Below are 21084 nucleotides of genomic sequence, written 5' to 3' on the forward strand. Positions count from 1 at the left end.
ATGTACTGATCAACATTTTGCACCCCAAACTTCACTTCTGTGTGAACTTCCAGAGAACTCAACGTTTGAAGCCAACTGAAAAGGCCAGTATTGGGCAATTGGGGAACTTTGAATATGGGCTATATTAATGTTAATAACGTTGTACCAGTGTTACATTTCTTGAATGTGGTAATCGTGTGTATAGGTGACGTCCTGGTTAATGTATTTCTCTACATGGCTGTTGCTGTATCTGTCTATATAGATCTGTTTATATAGGGATCTTTATATCTTCATATAGATATATTGAGCCTATATCTAGACATGAAAATACAGAAATCTATGTACCTCTTGGGAACAGAGACAGGCAGACAGACAAAACAAATGTACCAATTCATAAATCCAGGTGATTTATTGATTTATTTATAGATGCTCATTATATAATTTTTCCCATTTATGGTAGGTTTGAAAATTTTCAAAATAAATGTTGAGAGAAAAATATCTGTATGTGTGTTGTGACCTCACACCTGTTTACCCATGGAAAATTCTGGAAGATTATATCCAACCCAATCTCCGAGTGGCTGGAAAAGTATTATTATTATTATTATTATTATTATTATTATTATTTTGGATACCAGGGATTGAACTCAGTCGGGGCACTCGAACACTGAGCCACATCTCCAGCCCTATTTTGTATTTTACTTAGAGACAAGGTCTCACCGAGTTGCTTAGCGCCTCACTAAGTTGCTGAGGCTGGTTTTGAACTCGTGATCCTCCTGCCTCAGCCTCCCAAGCCTCTGGGATTACAGGCACTGTAATTACAACACTGCGCCCAGATGGAAAAGTATTATTTTTACTTATTTTCTAAATTTCACATGTATTGATTGAATAATAATGATTATTAAAATGATTAACAAAGGCCTAAAGCAGAGGAGAAGGTAAATTTTCCCCTAAACAGGATGGCATAGAGAGAGCCAACTCTCAATCCCAATAGTGTCACTTCCTACATCAGCTTCAGCATGAAGTGGCACTGGCTTGAGAAAATTGCTGGTGATTATGCAGTGGGTAACCAATGAGGCCGGCCTGCTATAGAAGTTGCTGGCTGGGTTGGGCACCAACAGCTCTGTCTGTGGTCATGGCCATATGCTAGTCTCAATTTCCACCTGTGTTGGTGTGGAGAAGACATAATATTACTCTGAGTTATATCTAAAATGGAACTGTCCCACCCCTCTTGAGTGTCATTGTGCATCTAGCAGTTCTAATGTTTTTGTAAACCTTTTTTTTAAAAAAAAACTTTTCCCTTTTATCACATTGCTTCCAGTCTGAAAAAGATTTCTCAGCAATATTCAGTTTAAAGGGAAGACTACATTTAAGTACTCCCAATGTGAGCATCCGGACAGCAGGAAACTTAAGGACTTCCTCGGAAAATCTCACCTGTGGCTTGAGGTCTACCTGGAGGTCTCAGGTGAGCCTGGTGATGGCGCCACACTAAAAGGTAGAACTCACCAAGGACTGGGCCATACTACGGAGCCAGAAGAATGGAGAATCAGAACTGTCATTAAGAGGAGCAAAGTTTGAGGAGGAGAGGTAGCAAGAAAGATGAGTGACATTGGATGAAGGAGAGTTGAAGCCAGGCCTGGGAGGGGATGGGAGTGGGAAACTTCTCCAAGCTGAGTTGTCAAGAGAGTGTCCTCTCCAGCCCCACGCCTCTCAGTCTTGCTGCCTGTGAGCAGGCCTGTCTTGTGTTAAGCCTGCCTGACTTAGGACACTTTCTGTTACTGTGGTTCAAGATTGTCAATCAACAAACATTTTTTTGCTCCTTATTCATCACTGGGTGCTAAAATGAAGCTTTGAATACTCGGGGTGGTCCTTTCTGACACTCCATGGAACCCCAAGCATAGCATGTAGTTATTGATAAGTTTCTTACTTCACAGGGACCTCTCTTATCTCTTTAGCTGGTCTGGAACATTCTGGATGACAAACCTGGATGGGTCTGCTTCACGTTCAAGTTGAACTGTGAGAATAATGGGGACTTTTAGGACTATTTTGACTGGGATCCTGGGTGCTGGGTCAAGTCTGAGTCCGAGGCTACTTGTCCAGAGCAGCTGAAGCCCACACAATCCAAAGCATGACAGTCACCTGCATGCTCAATGAGTTCCACTTTGAACTTATCACTTGTTCTCCAAATTAACTTCCATTCCTGGAGACTTTACTAGTCTAGCCACATATTCCCGCAGGGGTCTTCTAATTCTTTGCTATCACTCATCATATTTTGTTTTAATTGCTTGTTTAACATCAACTTTCTGTAAGATTCTGTAAGAACCTTCACTATGTGTTGGATGTTTTTGCCTCCCAAAGATTCATGTGTTGGGAGTTGGGTTCTCTGTTGTCGGGAAGTGGGACCTTTAAGCGGTGGGGCTAGTGGGAGGTCCTTGGTCAACTGGGGGTCTACCCTCAGAAGTGACTGTGACCTCAGTCTCTCTCTGGCTTCCTGTCTTTAGATGTGATCTCTTCCTCCCATATGTGCTTCTGCCGTCTGCCCTGAGATCCTCATCAGGGCCAAGACAATCTGGTGCCATGTCCTTGAATCTCCAAAACTTTGAGTTAAATAAAACTCTTTTCTGGATAAAGTTAGCCTACTTCAGGTATTCTACTAGAGTAATGAAAAATAGATCAATACATTATCTAAGTTTATGTGGACAGGGATCAGGTCTGCCTTTGTATAGTATTGGGATATTCTTTATGTTTGGCAGTTGGTAATACTCAATAAATATTTGTGGAAGGAATAATGGAATGAAAATTCAAGTAACAATTGAAGAGCAAAGGAATCAGTCCAAGAGCACCTGCCTCAAGCTCAGGTCCAAGGCCACAAGCCAGAGAGCAAATGTGGGACAGGGAGCCACAGTCAGGTACAGGCTGGAAGGTGATGCCAGGCAGCCATGGTTCGGGTCATACACTGTGGGTAAGTCAGGGTGCTGGGACCTGATTGTATCAAGGACAAACCATAAGCTGGTAAGCTGGCCAGCCTAGAGGCAGAGTCCAGCTGGACCCTGGCCTCCCCACTGTCCAGCACTCAGTCAGGCATTCAGAAGTTACATGAGTACAGTGTGATGAGCGATACGGAGCAATTACTAACCCCGCATGGATTTCTCTCATGTGTGGAAGAGCTCGGCACAGATCTTGGCACACAGCAGGATTCGATGAATGATTATTGATCCTAAAATCTAAAAAGCAAAATTGTAGTATTCAACCAAAGAGAGAGCTGTGTCTATTAGGACTTTCTCATTACAAACAGGAGAAACTTAACCAAATGCTTAAATGAAGGCAAAGTGGAAGAAGCAGAGTTTGGGATAGACAGGAACCAGCTCTGGAATCCAGGCATATGAAACAGTGAGGGTTTCTTCTCCGTGTCCCAGTAGGGGAGGTTTGTCCTTCTGACACCCTGCTCAGAGATTCCTTGATTAATAGTTACACCAAGACTCATGTAATAGACAGGGGGAATCCTCCACAGGACAGGAGTGTAGGTGCTGGGAGGGCAAAGTCTACACATTCATCACTCTCAGCCTCTGCAGTGAGTAGACGGGAGTCTTCGTGGCCCTGCCTGGGCTGTCTTGCCTGGTGTCTGTACTCAACTCTTCCTTTGCATTGAGTTGTCCTTTTATGCCTTGGACTGGATACTCGGAACTCTGGCTTCCTCTACCATTCTCATCTGATTTCCCTACTTTGCATTAGGTATCGATAGATCCAGCTTTTCCACTTTTAGTTCCTGAAATGGTCCCCCTGCTTGCCTGGGAGGAGAGGGCAGACGAGGAAATCTCAGCTGTCAGCAATCATAGATGTGATCTGGCACTCTCAGGCCCAGGGCAAAAGAAACTTGTTCAGGGTCAGTGAGTGAGTTAAGCATAGATTCAGGGTCATGGTCCAAGCTTCTTTTTTTCATGAAAGCAACTCTAGAAAACACATTTAAGTGAAAAATAGAGAGTGCCCACCCAAATAAATCCACCATTTACATTTGAAACTCACATCTTTGGATTTCTAGTTTAGTGGGGAGGCAATACAGCAAATTGGTAGAGAATGGGCTGAGCCTGGCAGATAGGAGCCACGTGTCCCTGGAAATGTTGCCTAAACTAAGCTACAGTTATCATTTATAAAATAATGGTATTGTGAAGAAAAGTTATGGCACTGTCTCTTATGCAGTACTTAAAAAATGTTGATAAGTGCTCAATGAATATTAACTTTTAGTAACATCGTGGGTCCTCTCACGCTACCTTGCTGCCTGTCCAGCTCTTTTCCTGATCTATCTCCTTAGGCAATTTTTCTCAATTCCAGGCTTCAGGGGTGCTATCCACTAATTTGGGGGATGCCCTAAAATAGTCGACACCTAGGAGTCAGTACTGAGCAATTTGGTAGGAAGCATGGGGAAGATAAAAGACAAAGTGTGTCCCAAGCACAGATTAAGCATCGTGTTGGACCACAGCAGTTCAATCATGTCTATTCTCCCCTTCTAGTGACAGTACCCTCACTCCTTTTTCCTTTGGGAACATCTTCACCCACTCTAGATGATTTGAATGGTGCTGTCAATTACATTTCCTGATTACCTGGCCCTGCCTCTTCTAGACCATCCAGGCTTAGTCAATCAGAGTATCCCAACTCAGGATTCCATAATGGTCAAGTGATCTCAGGAGGGTCCACTGGATTTCTTTTGGAACTCCTTTTGTCTTTGGAGGCAAGGTGGTGAAAGTATGTGCACATATCTTTACCCACAGGGATAGAGAATGAAATCAACACCACGAGAAACAGACACAGGCAGAGAAGACCCTGAAAGTATCAATTCCCACGTTCTAGCCCAGAGTCCTGGTCCTTGAAGAACTATTTTTCTTTCCCATTTTAGTACCAGGGATTGAATACAGGGGCTCTTAAGCACTGAGCCACATCCCTAGCCCCTTTTTACATTTTATTTAGATAAGTTCTTACTAAGTTGCTTAGGGCCTTGCTAAATTGCTGAGACTAATGTTGAACTTGTGATCCTCCTGCCTCAGCCTCCCAAGGTGTTGGGATTACAGGCATCCCCCTCTGTGCCCAGGCCTGTCAGTATAAACTTCTGTGTAGTTTACCCAGTGCAGTACTCAGTCATGGGAACCAATAAATGTCCTTTAAAACAACAATTTTTTTTTTGTTTTGCCTAAACTGAGTTGTAAGGCTGCTAATTTTTAAAGTCAGAGTCTTTTTTTTTTTCCCCAGAGTCTTGACTAATACAAATACTTTGTTTTAAAGGAGGGAAGTGATTGTGTAATCCTTTGTGATATTGTCCATTCTGCCTCTGATGAGAAGGAATATTATCCCCAAGTGGAAAATACTCCTAGCACGCTGACCAAGATCAAGGGAACCCTGATACAGTTGGGCTAGGGCTTGATGATTTCTTTGGACTCTCTGGAGTTGCATTCTGTCATAATGATTGCTGATAGGATGTGCAGTGTTCACTCCATCAAGCAGAATCTGAATCTCTCAAGTCTTTGGAGTTATTTGAAGAAGCTGTGGTCCTTTCATCTCTTCTGCTTTCCTTGGAGTTTGTTCTGTTTCCTTTCATCTCCATCTCAGCACTCTGAAAAGGTGTAATGGCATGAGATCTAGAGTCTGGGTGTGTATGAAGTATACGGGCATGTTCTGAGCAATCAGAATTAATCATGTGACACCTGTGTGCTACTCCCTTTATCATTGCAGTTAAAAAAAAAAACAACAACAACAAAACAGGACTAGGTGACTGGGCTTATCCCCAGGGAAGGTTTATACTACAGTCCTCCCTGCCTGGCGGAGGCACAGGAAGAAGGCTGGTAACATTGAGTGACCAGCTGGTTGCCGGCCTGAGGAATATCCCCAAAATCCGTGTTGCCATTGTTTGGGAGTCTGCCCACCTTCTCATCAGCTTGTCCCTCTCTTCCTTCAGAAAGTGCTCAGAATGCTTCAGGAAGCCTTGCTCGATTTCTTTTAGTGCTAATAAACCCATCATTTGTTGTTTCTTACATGTGCCCTTCCATTTCTTTGGGCCCCCAATGTACTATATATTATTTGGAGATAAGAACAGTGTATACTGGGTTTCCTTTAAGAACATCATAGAAAATAATGGGGATAAGGGCTCAAAGGCAGCTTAATGGATGGTAGGGCATGTCCAAAGTTTCATGGTCATATAAAATAATAAAACTGGGAGGAAAGTACTTTGTGGTATGTGCTTCTAAGGTAGAAAAGCTGAGAGAGCTGTGACCCACTTTGGGTTTTCATTTCATGAAATTCATAAAAAGATATAAAATAGGATGTTCTTTCCTATCCTCTGTGTAGTTTATCTCTTCTGAAATGTTTATTATTTCTTTTTTTCTGCTGATGTTGGGTTTAGTTTGTTCTTTTTTTTCCAGTTCATTTAGGTGTAAAGTTAATTTATTTGAGATCTTTGTTCTTTTTAAATGTGTTTATCACTATAAACTTCCCTCTCAGCACCGATTTTGCTGCTTCTCATATTTGGTATGCTGTTTTCATTTTCATATGTCCTCAGATTATTTTCACTTGTGATTTCTTCTTTAACCCATTGGTTAAGAGTATGTTGTTTAATATCCCCACACAATAGTCCCTCTTTACCTGCAGTTTCACTTTCTGCACTTTTAGTTATCTATGGCCAACCACAGTCTGAGGATATCAAATGGAAAATTCTAGAAATAAACAATTTATAAATCGTAAATCATGTATCATTTTGGGTAATGTCCCTGCCCAGGACATGAAGCACATGAATCATCCTATTGTCCAGTGTATCTGGACTCTATAAGCTACCCTCTTGTTAATCACTTACTAGCCATCTAACTTACCAGATCTACTGTTGCAGTTATCCCAGTGCTTGAGCTCAAGTAACCCTAAAATATGGGTTAATAATGCTGCCAAAGTGTAAAAGTGGTGATGCAGAGGAGGCACCAGAGCATAAAATGTGGAAGGACAGATTAACTCTGATATTGCAATGCTGCTGATTTAGAGGGAAAATGTGGTTTATTTAGGGTTTGGTATTATTTGTGATTTCAGGCTCCTACTGGGGTCTTGGAATGTATCCCCAGCAATAAGGGGTATTTTCCAGTTTCCCTCTAGCTATTGACTTACAGTTTCATTATATTATGGTTGGAAAAGATACTCTATATGATTTCAATCTTCTTTAATTCCCCTGACTTATTTTGTGCCCTAACATGTGGTTCTGACTAATGAGTGTTTTTTATACACTTGAGAAGAATGTGGTCTGCTGTTCTTGGTAACAAAGACCCTCTCCTCGAATAAATATTCATTGGGCAACTTGGGGTATGCCAGGCAAGTGCTGTACTGCTGAACCATCTTCTCAGAACCTAGAAGGGAAATTTTTAAAAAGGATCTTTAAAAAAAATGTATATCTAACAATACTAAATTGCAAAAGACTTAATGTTTTCTCCTCTGAGATCAAGAACGATAAAAGGACATGTACTCTCCACACTTGTAATTATCCTAGCTGGCACAATCAGATACAGAAGAGGAATGAAGTGTATGTATAACACAGAGCTGCCTCTGTTTACAGATGTCATGATCAGATACACAGAAAATCATAAGAATATACAGAATGTTACTAGAAAACTGAATTTAGCAAGTATGCAAAATAGACTGCATTCTATTATTCAGCATTAAATTGAATTATTAAAAAATAAAATAAACACATGGGAATAAATTTAACAAAATACATGCAAGGCCTGTACGAAACTACAACACATTGTTGGGAGAAGTTAATAATCTAAATAGCTAAAGAGATACACCATGCTATGGCTTGAATATATTGTGTCTCTTCAAAATTCAGACAATGAAACTTAAACCCCAAGGTGACAACATTAAAAGGTGGTGGAACCTGAGAGGGACTCAGGCCATGAGAGTTCTCTCCTCCTGTTTGGGATTGCTACCCTTATAAAAGAGGCTTCACAGAATCACCTGACCCTTCCATTTCTTTAGGTCATGCGAGGATACAGTGTTTGATGCTTATGCCTCTTCTACTATGTCAGGTTGCAGCAAGAAGGTATCGCCTTAGAGACAGACAGACAATAGCCCTCACCAGACACTGAATCTGTCTCTCTCTCTCTCTCTCTCTCTCTCTCTCTCTCTCTCCAGTGCTGAGGATCAAACCCAGTAGCTCATACGTATTAGGCAAGTGCTCAACTGCTATCCCCTCAGCCCTTCTGTCTGCTTCTTGATCCTAAACTTCCCAGCCTCCAGAACTTTGAGAAATAAATTTCTGTTCTTTATAAATTATCAAGTCTAAGGTATTTTGTTATAGCAGCAGGAATGAACTAACACACATCATGATTATGGATCAGAAAACAAAGCCCTATTAACATATAAATTCTCTAAATGGGATGGATTCAAAATAAAAAGCTTCTTCTCTGCAAATGAAACAATAATGTGAATAGAGAGCCCATAGAGTATGGGAGAACATCTTTTTTTTTTTAAATACCTTTATTCTATTTATTCATTTGTATGTGGTGCTGAGGATCGAACCCAGGGCCTCACATGTGCTAAGCAAACACTCTACCGCTGAGCTATAGCCCCAGCACCTGGGAGAACATCTTTACTACATGCACATCAGAGCACTAATTTCCAGGATATATAAAGAACTAAAAACACTTAACACACACACACACAAAAATCACAATAATAAATCAATAAATGAGCTAAGGAACTAAACAGACACTTCTCAGGAGATATACAATTGATCAACAAATATATGAAAAAATGATCAATTTCTCTGGTAATTAGAGAAATGCAAATCAGAACTACTCTAGGATTTCATCTCACTCCAGTCAGAATGGCAATTATCAAGAATACAAAAAATAATAAGTGTTGGCGAGGATGTGGGGGAAAAGGTACACTCATACATTGCTGGTGGCACTGAAATTGGTAAACCACTATGGAAAGGAATATGGAGATTCCTTAGAAAACTTGGAATGGAACCACCATTTGACCCAACTATCTCACTCCTTGGTCTATACTCAAAGGTCTTAAAATCAGCGTAGTACAGTGACACAGCCACATCAGTGTTCATAGCAGCTCCATTTACAATAGCTAAACTGTGGAACCGACCTAGATGCCCTTCAACAGATGAATGGATAAAGAAACTGTGGTATATTTTCACAATGTAATATTACTCAGCATGAAAAGAGAATAAAATTATGGCATTTGCAGGTAAATGGGTGGAGTTGGAGAATATCATGCTAAGTGAAGTAAGTCAATCCCAAAAATGAAAGGCCAAATGTTCTCTCTGATAAGTAGATCAGCATCCATAATGGGGGCATGGGGCATGGGTAGAATGGAGGAACTTTGATTGGGAAAAGGGGAGGAAGGGAGAGGAGGGAACATGGGGGCAGGAAAGATGGTGGACTGAGATGGAAATCATTACTCTAGGTTCACGTATGACTGCACATATGGTGGGACTCCTCATCATGCACAACCAGAGAAATAAAAAGTTGCACTCCATTTGTGTACAATGAATCAAAATGCATTCTGCTGTCATGTGTATCTAATTAGACAAATAAAAAAAGATATAAATTCTCAATCTCAGCTATTTGGGAGTTGGAGGCAGGAAGATCACAAGTTAGAGAATTGTCTGGGCAAGTTAGCGAGACCTTGTCTCAAAACAGAAAATACAAAGGGCTGGGGATATAGCTGACAGGTAGAATGCTCCTGGGTTTAATCCCAAGTATAAAGTAAAAACTTAAAAAGTAAATTCCATACAGATCTATAGATTTAATGAGACTCCAAACAAAATTCCCACAGCTTTTTTTTTTTTTTTTTGCAGACAGTGAAAAACTGATTCTAAAATTTATATGGCAATGCAAAGAACTCAATATAGCCAAATCAATTTTGAAAAAGAATAAGCTGGGAGGACTTACCTGATTTGATTTCAGGACTTAATAAAAAGCTACAATAGTAGAGTCCATAAATATACCCATGCCTATATGATCTCTTGATTTTTTTTTTTTTTTTGTAGTGCTGGGGATCAAATCTATGGTCTCACAAATGTGGGGCAAGCACTGTACCACTGAGGTATATCTCCAACCTTGATTGATTCTTGACAAATTCAATAAAGAAAACTGAGTCTTTTTAACAAAATGTGTTGGAACAAGTAGATATCCCTATGGAGACCCTTACTTCACACCACATACAAAAACTACTTTGAAATGAACCATAGATTTAAATATAAAGAGTAAAACCTTAATGCTTCTAGAGAAAAACTTAGGGAGAAAATCTTTTCATTCTTGGGATGGAAAAAGGTTTCTTAGAACCAAATCACTAACCACGAGAGACAAAGTTGCTAAATTGAATTTTATCTGCTACCTGAAAGACCCAGTTAAGAAAATGGAGAAATAGGGATGTAGCTGAGTGGTAGAGCACTTGTCTAGCATGCGTGAGGCCCGGGGTTCAATCCTTAGCATTGGGGGGAAAGGTAAGGCAAGCCACATCCAGGCAAACTACCTACATGAGTGAAGCGAGAGTGAAAGAATACACAGCAGAATTAAATCCCAATTTAGATAATGGGATTTTTGAATACAGAATATAAAATGCTAAAACCAAGAAAATTTCCCAATACATATATCTAACAAGGACTCTTATTCAAAATATATAAGTACTACTAATCAATAATAAGCAAATCCAATTTTTTAAAAATTGGTCAAAAAATAAAAATAGTACAAAAACTTGACCAAAGTGGGGTTTTTTTTTTTTTTGTCACATCGACCAGATTTGACCAAATTTGTACAAAAATTTGACCTGCATTTCATTCAAGGAAATACAAATTAGAATAATATTGCCTAGTACGCAATGGGTCCTAGGTTCAATCCCCATCACTACTTGTACCAAAAACTACAATAACAACAAAAAACCCAAACCCAAAACCAAGATACCCCACCACCAAAAGAACCCCACAAAAAAACAAAACCACAGAGAAAAACAATACTGATAGCACATTCATTTTCCTGATTATAATTAAAGCGACTAATCATAACAAACATGTAGAACAAAATTGCTGGTACAATTTTGAGAAAAACAATTTAGCATTTCTTAAAATGTTCAAGATGAATTTCTATATGATCTAAAACTTCACTTCTTCATATTTACTTGAGATATATACAGTCTGCACATGAATGTACATAGCATTCTTTGTAATTATAAAAAACTGGGCTGCAGTTGTAGCTCAGTGGTAGAATACTTGCCTAGCATGTGCAAGGCACTGGGTTTAGTCCTCAGCACCACATAAAAATAAATAAAGGCATTGTAATTGTAGAAAACAAGTTCATCAACAAAAGAAAAGACAAATTGTGGTATTCTCAACTATGAAATCTTACTTACTTAGTAAAAAGATATGCACTATCAATGCACACAACATGGGATTAATGGAAAATATATTGAGAGAAGCTAGACACAAAAGAATACATAATAGCTATTATTTCCATTTATATGAATTTATATAGAACCCACAAATCTATTCAATGGTAGCAAAGCAAACTAGTGTTTGCTAGGTGTTAGGGGAAAGGCACAAAGTACATTTTAGGAGTGATGAAAATTTTTCTATCTTGAATATGATGGAGCATTTTAGAGTAGCAAATTCAAATCTTGTTTGTAGAGAGTATACCAAGCTTCATCAGATGCCCACGGATAAAAAGCATTTCACAGATATATTCACAAGAGAAAGAAAAGTAGCAGCCAACTTAGAAAACCATGAGTATGGGTCAACAAAGACTATTCTTATGGTTTGGATATGAAATGTCCTCTGAAATGCTCATAGTTTGGAAGCTCGTGGTCTCTGTTACAGAAAGGTTCAGAGGGGGGATTTTAGGCAGTGATGTGAGTTGTAACCTCATCAGTGGATTAATCCATTTAACATGTTAATAATTTTTTTCTTTTCTTCTGATTTTATTTACCACTTATTAAAAGGTCTAAATAACAATTAACTTATTATGAAAATAGACTGAAAAGTACAAGAGCTGATATAAAATGGTCATAAAGGTTCCCATGGAATTCAAGTAACCAAAGAATAAATCCAGCCAAGGTACAAAGCAGAGCCCAGCCCAGCAGATGCACAATGTGCTGGTTTAATAGGGTTCTAAGAATACCATCAAATGCACACAGTAAACCACATGTGTGGTGACAAGCCATAGCCTAAGAAATATTTCCTTGGCATGATTCCGACCATTTTTTTTTTTTTTTTGGTCTGTGAGTTTCCTTCATTTAGTAACTTAGGATTCCCTTTAACATTTCAACATCAAAATAATTCATCCAAACAGGAGTCACTTTTATAGGTAAGATAAATCAGAGGATAATGTATTGGGGTAGTTTTGTTCTTGTTTATAATCAAAAAGCCTTATATGATCAGGGATTGATGGGAGTGGGAATGACAAATGTACACTTCAGACTTTCATCAATAATGAAAAAATAAAGCATTTTTATAGACTTAAAACTTGTCATTAGTGCATTTAGATTTTGAAGAAAGAATCAAAATGTAAAATACCTCTACAATAATACAATGTTAATAGAAATTGGCCACATACTGAGGCCATTTTTAGTGAGCTACCATTGTTTAAATATAAGAAAAGTAACTTCTTGGTCCAAATTAGTGAAAACTTAAAAAAAGATTGTCTTTAGAGAACATTATTTGAGGACAATGCTTTTTCAGACAGATTCTGATATTCAAAATCGCTATAATTATGGATTAACCTTTAAATCGCATCTTAAAAACCTGTCAGATTTCCATTTCTCCGTGAGATATTCTCACCAGTGTGTTGTTCAATTCCACAGGATAAGTTTTCTTCATTATTATTAAGAACTTCATACATAGTAGGGAGATTGCCATTCATTGCTTTATCATCTCTTGGAAAAGACACAGGCAGACTTGCTAGACTAAAGCTGACATCTTTAAAGGCATGCAACAAGAATATCCCCACAATGATTGTGAAGAAGCCACTCAGAGTCCCAATGATATCATCAGCAGGCATATCTTGCCACTCCTTAAAAAGAATAGCTGAACAAGTTAAAACTGAGGTTGTAAAGAAAACGTAATATATTGGTGTTACAAGGGAAGTGTTGAATACGTCCAGGGCCTGGTTTAGGTAATTGATCTGTGTGCTCACACAGATGACCAGGCTCAGCAGCAGAATCCAGGCCAGGGGATGCCGCAGCACAGGCTTTCCAGCTAACAGTTCTTTGATGGTGATGCCCAAACCCTTTGCACAGGACACTGAAAACGCTCCAATCACAGAGCAGATTGTTATGAACACAAGAATATTTGTCTGTCCGTGGCGAGGTCCCACCCCAAAGATTAATATCAAGGACACAATGACCACAATTGTTGCAAATACCACAAAACCTGGATCACCTAACTTGTGTGACATTTCATTTCATGTCTCAATCTCCTCTTCCTTTGGAACATGGATGACCATAACTGTAGATCCTAGAATGCTTAGCAAACATCCAATTTTCCCATGAAGACTAAGTCTTTCATTTAGAAAGTATGAAGAAAGAACGGCACTTACGAGGACGTTGAGAGCTCCCAGTGGAGTCACTAGCGTGGCTGGTGCAAAGGCATATGCAGCGAAATTGGCCACCTCGCCTTCCCCATTGACAGTAGTCCAGCCCACCACAACCACTCTTTAAGATATGCATGGCCACCTTGACCTGCTCTCATGGATCCTTTTCTGGCAAGTCGTAGAAGGCATTTTTTTTTTCCCCAAAATGAAACTCCCTCCTATGAAAATGCTGGAGGTCACAGCCAATCCCAAACCAATATAGAAATCATAATTTCCACGCCCTGGGCTCATTTCGTGGGTCACTGAAGAAGCTCCTGTGAATCACATTGATTACAGAACACAGAACCTGCTGGCACTGAAGGCAGGGGATGCAGCCTTCACCTGTGTAAGTTTAATGTGGTCTCTCTTTTGAAAACCAGGGATGATTTATTCATTTTCATTTTCTTGTAAATACTACCCTTTATTTAAAGTTTTTTTTTTTTTTTTTTTTTTTTTAACTTTACTGTTCCAGCCAAGACAAAACTACTTGAAACAACTCATTGCACACGCGCCACCGACCAGGCCAAGGAGCCGGATTTCGGTGGGATTGAATGGCAATCCGATGCGCGGTGGATTTCCCCACCGCGGATTACTAGGAGAGCCGCGTCCATCTCAGAACACGCGTGAAAGCAAGTCGCCCCGGAGGGGGCTGTCCCCCGACCCGAGACCGGCAGGCTGGCCCGCAAGTCAGCCCCTTCGCGCGTGCCTCAAAAGGAGGAGCAGCGACCTCACCCTAGGCTGCGCACAATGCGACCCCGGGAACCTTGGCTCACACCCCACACCGGCCGCTCCCTCCAGCTCTCGCGCGGCCACCGCCTCCGTCGCCGTCCGGGGGTAAGTGCGAGCATCGGGGCTGCTGCCGTGCCAGCCGCCTTCTCCATGGAAGCATTGAGATAAACCTACCCAGGACGACCTCCAGCCCCACCGCGGCCGGGACCGGTGGGGGACAATGAAATGCGACCGAGTACATGTTGATAATTTAAATGGACTCCCGGGTGGTAACTCTGGGCAGCTGGCGCTTGACTGGAGGATGTAGGTCACCGGCAGCAGGCCCTTGGAGATTATAGCTTGTCCCTAGCTTCTCTCTCCCCGCCCCCTCTCCTTCTTGTCTGGTGTGAGCTGAGAAGTTCTCCTTTGCCAAGTCCCTGCACCGGGATGTCTTGCCATCCCCTGGGGTCCAGGTCAATGGAGTCTGCTGACTAAACCTCTGAAACCATGAGCCCCCAATAAACTGTTTCTTCTCTGAGTTTATCTTGTCAGTATTTTGTCAGTTTATCTTGTCAGCTACAACTACTCGTAAAAGAATTAAATTCTGAAGGAATTTAGGTAATAGAATTTTGGAATACAGAATATAAAATGGTTAAAGAGAAAAATCAGTAACACGGAAAAAGAAAAAGATAATATCGAGAAAGAGCAAGACAATTAAAAAAGAACTAAATAGAATTTCTAGAAACAAGCAATATGGTCATTCCAATTAAACATTCACTGCACAGTGAAAGAGAAGCATAGACATTGCTAAGAGAATATGCATCACAGTGATAAAATGAAGAGATCGAGAAAAGACTAAGAGTTATGAAAGAATTTTCCAAAATTGATAAAGATATATCTTTAGATTTCAGAAACATGAATCACAAGACTAATATGAAAATAAACCTACATTCATGCATATTGTAATAATATGGTAAAATAGAATATTTTAAAACCAAGTAACAGGGAAAAGACAGATTATAGACATGGGAATTTATAAAAGAAGCCAGATGGTCATGGGATAAGCACTGAGGGAATATAACTCTAAATGCAGGCATTCAGACCCAGGATAAGCCATCATAAAATAAGAAGGAAATAGAGATTTTTTTTTTCAGAAAAGCAAAAATTGAATAGATTATCAGTCAAAGAGTCAACAAATAATTTCTAAAGGAAGTGATCCCAAATATAAGGTGCGATGCAGAAGGTATGCATGGCAAATGAATTGAGAAGCATAGGGAAAAATATGAATAGTTACCATAAAAACAAAAATATAAGTATTTACCATAAAACCCAGATAGATTGAGATAGTGAAAAAAAAATCCAAAGTGGAAGAGTGGTGACTAGAACTAAGGCATTATACCATTCTTGTAAAGAAAGGTGGTGGAAATCCAAATTTAGGCTTGTGTAGGCATGAGAAACTCTGAAGACCAGGTACAAAAGTTAGTGAAATTGTATATAACTTCTAACCATACATACACCAAAATCAGGCCCTTTGAAGGATGGGTGGGAAGGACAATGAAATGTGAGGAGTTCACAGTAGACTTCAATTGTGTTTTTAGAATATTCTATTATTATTATTATTATTATTATTATTATTATTAGTGGGTGGTATTGGGGACTGAAACCAAGAGCACTCTGCCACTGAGCTACATCCCAGGCCCTTTTTATCTTTTGTGACAGGGTCTTGCTAAGTTGCTGAGGCTGGCCTCAAATTTGCAATCCTAGCTGTGATTACAAGATGTGTCTCAATACCCGCCTGGATGATTATTTCTTAGGCAGTCTTCTCAGTATGTGGGTGCTCATTGTCTTCTTGCTTTTTGTAAGTCTGAAATATTTTAAAAATACAGAATGCAACAACATTCACTTTTTTAAAAAAAAAACTCTGCTTTAATCTTTCTTTAGAAGTGGTTCTCAACTGGGGTCTGTTTTCCATTGCATCCCCTCCCCTGCTGCCAGGGGTCCCCAGCTATTTTTGGTTGTTACTCTTGGGTGGTGTACCAGCACCTAGCCTGGGTGTTGCCACATCTTACAATGCACAGATTGGTTTCCTTACTGCAAAGAAGTACCTGATGCAAAGCATCAATAGTGCTGAGCTTGAGAAACTGTTCTTTAGGATACAAAAACTGATTTTTCCCCCCAAATTAGATTTTCTTCTTCCTCTTTTACTTAAAAAGAAATGGAGAATTAAAGTTATCACAAAGCTGTTTTGTTTACAATATCTTTTATGTACATAATCATTCACAGAAAGCAAAATCCTTGATCAAATCATCAGGAAAGACACCAATGGGCAGCATAATTTTTTAAAGCATTAAAAATTGAACTTTGATTGACTGTTAAGTGTCAGGCACAAAGCTGCCACTACCATGGATGCTTCTGCTTGGAGTTTTTCTTTTCTTTTCTTTTCTTTTTTTAAATGTATCTAGGTTTATTTGAGGGATTGGCTCACATGGTTATGAAGACTGGCATGTCCAAAATCTGGGTGCTTCTGTTATGGAATGAAGTTTCCATGAGATAACTAATTACTTTCTGCCTCCCCATCTTCAGGAAAGGGACAAAAAAGATAACTGAAAAAGAAGTTGCTTCTGTTTTCTTGTTAGTTGCACATTAGTATTCGACAGTGGTCCTGTGCTAAATTTTGGGGCCGCTACTGAAATGTCATTAAATTCCAACTTTACACATCTGGCATGCTGCCTAAATGCAGCTCAGTGTGTTAAAGTGTAGATTACAGTCCAACAAATCAATGCTCTGGAATTGTGGGTTTATGTAAACCTGCAATTAAAAACAGTGTGCAATCACTTTCCTTTCCTACCTGATGAGGGGAAGAGAAGCAAGCTATTTTTTTTTTCCTAGAGTGGAGAGGTGAGAATGTCAGTTTAAAATAGAAACATTCCTTGGCACAACCTTTATTTTATTTTATTTATTTATTTATTTATTTATTTTGTGTGTATGGTACTGGGGATTGAACTCAGGGGTGCTCTATCACCAAGCTACATCCCCAGCCTTTTTTTTTTTTTTTTATCTTGAAACGGGGTCTTGCTAAGCTTCTCAGGTTGATTTCAAACTTGGAATACTCCTGCCAGCCTCCTGAGTAGCTGGAATCACAGGCATGTGCCACTGCACCTGGCAAGATATGTTTTTTAATAAAGACAGTTTTGCTGTACATCTGTCAGTCTACTGTTGACCTCTCCCTAATTCAGGGAAGTTCCGTAATTTCCACTGACAAACTGGAGAAATTATTTTTCAGAGAACGTATTTGATGTGGTTGTATTTACCTTAAGAAAGAGAAATCTTTAAGGATTTGTGGGTATAGGAGTTACTGGTAACAGGACAGGGTGGATTTAAGGTGTAAGTATGGAGATTCTTATTAAAAGGTGTAGAGAGGATATTTACAAGGCTCCTAGTGGAAAGGTAGGTGCTGCTCTCAACCCTGCAGAAGACAAGCAGCTCAGGAAGTCCTTCAACAAGGACAGTCACTGCCATACAGCAATTAAAAAAGGCAAGGTGGGGACTAGGAGTATAGCTCAGTGGTAGAACACCCGCCTAGAATGGGCCAGGCTCTGGGTTCCCCAGCTCAAGAGGGAGTAAAAAAAAGGTGGTGGTGGGGGATCAGAATAGACCTTTATTTGTTACCTCCTTGTGGAGATCAGAGTATAAGGTGCAGCTTCAAGATTTCCAGATAACAGGCACTATCCTGATTTTAGAAGTTAAGATGTAATAGCTTGGTATTAGAAAAGGATTTAGGACATAATTATACCCACAGGGTAAAACTATGTCAGCAACAGTAGCTCCAAATTCAAAGGAAAAATTTATCCACAGATACAATTAAGGATGTAATTTTATCTTTTGAGTAGGTAGCTATGACTCTCAACCAGCTACTGAAAATGATTACAGACATAAAACTTTGCTGATATGATTGATCTTTTGATTATCATTTTGGCCAAAGTGAAGCAAAAAAAAAGTATTCTCTTATAAGAAATTTTTCATCACAACAGAAAAATTTCTAGAGATATGTTTTGGTTACATTTCTCATTTTGGGGGTAACATGGGTTTTGCACAGGAAAGGCTTGCATTGTTTTTTTCTTCAGTTACCATAGTATCCTTCACTATTTTTGTTATTGTTTGCCCATTGTTTCCAAGAGCAGGTGTTCCAAGAATCATCTAGACACGCTGTCTAGGAAATTGAGTGTTAATGTGATTGGAAATACATAAGGATGTTGGCTGAATTAAGGGAATTCCCTTATAGAATCTGAACTAAACTGTATCCTTTATTCATTTTTAGATAATTTCAGGGGCTGGGGCTATAGCTCAGTTAGTAGAGTGCTTGCCTTGTATGCACAAGGCCCTGGGTTTGATCCCCAGCACTAACTCCCTACCCCTAAACCTCACATCTTTAGATAATTTCATTTTACTCAAAGGATAATTGATAGACAACTTAAAAAGTACATGATTCAAGATTGAGGATTTAATTGTAATGTAATTTGCATTTAAAATGAAGAACAATCAAATTTCACTATTTTTGCTATTCTTGAGGGCAAGAACGAATTTGACTAAGTGTTTTTTAAAATTTGTTTTTATTAGTTATGCATGATAGTAGAATGCATTTATGCACTTTGATATATCATACATAGATGGGATATAATTTCTCATTTTTCTAAGTATACATGTTGCAGGATCATATTGGTCATATAGTCACGTATATACATACAGTAATAATGTCTGTTTCATTCTACTATCTTTCTTATCCCCACATTCCCTCCTCTCCCCTCTCATCACTTCCCTCTACCTAATCTAAGGTAACACTATTCTTCCCTTGTGCCCTCTAGCTTATTGTGAATTAGCATCTACATATTAGAGAAAACATTCGGCTTTTGGTTTTGTGGGATTGGCTTATTTTGCTTAACATGATATTCTCCAACTCCATTTACTGGCAAATGCCATAATTTCACTTATCTTTAAAGCTAATTAATATTCCATTGAGTATATAGACCACATTTTCTTTATCCATCCACCTCGTTTGGTTCCATTGTCTAACTACTGTGAATTGAGCTGCAAACATTGATGTAGCTGCATCATTATAGTATGCTGATTTTAAGTCCTTTGGGTATAAACCAAGGAGTGGTATAGCTGGGTCAAATGGTGGTTCCATTCCCAATTTTCTGAGGGATATCTATACTGCTTTCCACAGTGGTTGCACCAATTTGCTGTTCCACCAGCAACAGATTGTGGGATAGAGACTGGGTTTGCAAGGGCTGATCTGGTTTTGGTGATCCCAAGAGATGTCAGAGACAGGGCTGAGAAACTGTTGAACATTGACAGAGACAGTTTGACTTTCCAGCAAGATTTATTTTATTTTTTGATTCACTAATCTCTCTACCACATTTGGAAAAGTATGTTTTTTATGCATCGGTGTGTGGAGGACAATGATACATGAATGGGGTTTTGCATTTTGTTGTATTCTTATATCTTTAACTTCTTTTCTCTTTGTTTGTATTCTTCCTCTCTCTTGGCTATTTTCTTTCCCACTTTTCTCCAACAGCCAATCTCTGTCAGCTCCTCTTCCACTCTTCCTGTGAATTTTTACTTCTAGCTTTTCTCTTCCTCCCTCGCGAATACCTCTATTCTCTCATCCATTATTTGAAATTGTAAATCGTTTTTACAAATACCTTGTTTGTACTATAGATAGTTATCAAACTCATCATTTTGGTTTAATGCAAGAAAGAAGTAGATGCCTTAATGGAGCTATTAGGTTTGAGGCTAGATATTGTGTACAATGAGTGCTGTTGATATTGGTCTCACAGTAAAGGTGAAGCGCTTGAAACCTTTAGGGACACTATAGATCTACAGGGTAGAATTTATCCTGCCTTAGAGCCATACTTTTAGGTGGTAAAACAAAATAACAACATAAAAAAACAACAACAAAGGAATAAAGTGCCCCAAACAAACCAAGATGCTTCAACAACAGAAGCCACCAATAACACAGTAGAAGAAATGTCCAAGAAGGAGTTCATATTGTATATAGTTAAATTGATGTGAAGTAAAGGATAGTATAAGGAGTGAAATCAAATAAAAAATCCAGGAAGTGAAAGAGCATTTCAGTGAAAAAAAAAACAAGCAGAAATCCTCAAAATGAAGGAATCAGTAAGCCAAATTATTTATAATTATAATCAATAGAAAGCATCATCAACAGACTAGACCACTTGGAAGGCAGAAACTCAGACAATGAAGACAAAATACGTAATCTTGAAAGTAGAGTTGAATGTGGATAAGATGGTAAGAAACCATAAATAGAACATCCAAGAATTATGGGATAACATGAAAAGACCAAATTTAAGAGTTATCAGAATAGATGAAGGAGCAGAGGTACAAACCAAAGGAATGCACAATCTTTTCAATGATATAATAGCAGAAAACTTCCCAAACCTAAAGAAGGAAATGGAAAAATCAAATACAAGAGGCTTACATACCCCAAATGTTCAAAATTACAGCAGACCCACACCAACACACATTATAATGAGAATAACTAACACAGAGAATAAAGATAAAATCTTAAAGGCTGTGAGAAAAAAAAATCAAATTACATATAAGGGGAAAACAATTCGGATCTCAACTGACTTCTCAACCCAGACCCTTAAAGCCAGGAGATCCTGGAATAATATATTTCAGGCTCTGAAAGAAAACAGATGCCAACCAAGAATTTTATATCCAGCAAAATTAAGTTTCAGATTTGAAGATGAAATTAAAACATTCCACGATAGGCTAA

At 39.0% G+C, this 21084-nt stretch overlaps 1 long non-coding RNA gene and 1 pseudogene across 1 annotated transcript in view; one reads left to right on the forward strand and one right to left on the reverse strand.

Moving 5' to 3' along the window:
- The window catches only part of LOC124086731 (uncharacterized), a 31175-nt gene extending 23937 nt beyond the window's left edge, over positions 1-7238 (forward strand). Inside the window, exon 7 of the long non-coding RNA XR_006849899.2 lies at positions 1298-7238. This is a non-coding gene — a long non-coding RNA (uncharacterized LOC124086731). The remainder of the gene's footprint in view (positions 1-1297) is intronic.
- Positions 7239-12719: 5481 nt separating this feature from the next.
- Positions 12720-13904, reverse strand: LOC124086619 (magnesium transporter NIPA2-like; annotated as a pseudogene).
- Between the last annotated feature and the right edge of the window lie 7180 nt (positions 13905-21084).

Source organism: Marmota monax, unplaced genomic scaffold (genome assembly GCF_021218885.2).
Source record: "Marmota monax isolate L192 unplaced genomic scaffold, Marmota_monax_Labrador192_F-V1.1 WCK01_AAM20220418_F8-fsc00024, whole genome shotgun sequence".
Classification (NCBI taxonomy): domain Eukaryota; kingdom Metazoa; phylum Chordata; class Mammalia; order Rodentia; family Sciuridae; genus Marmota; species Marmota monax.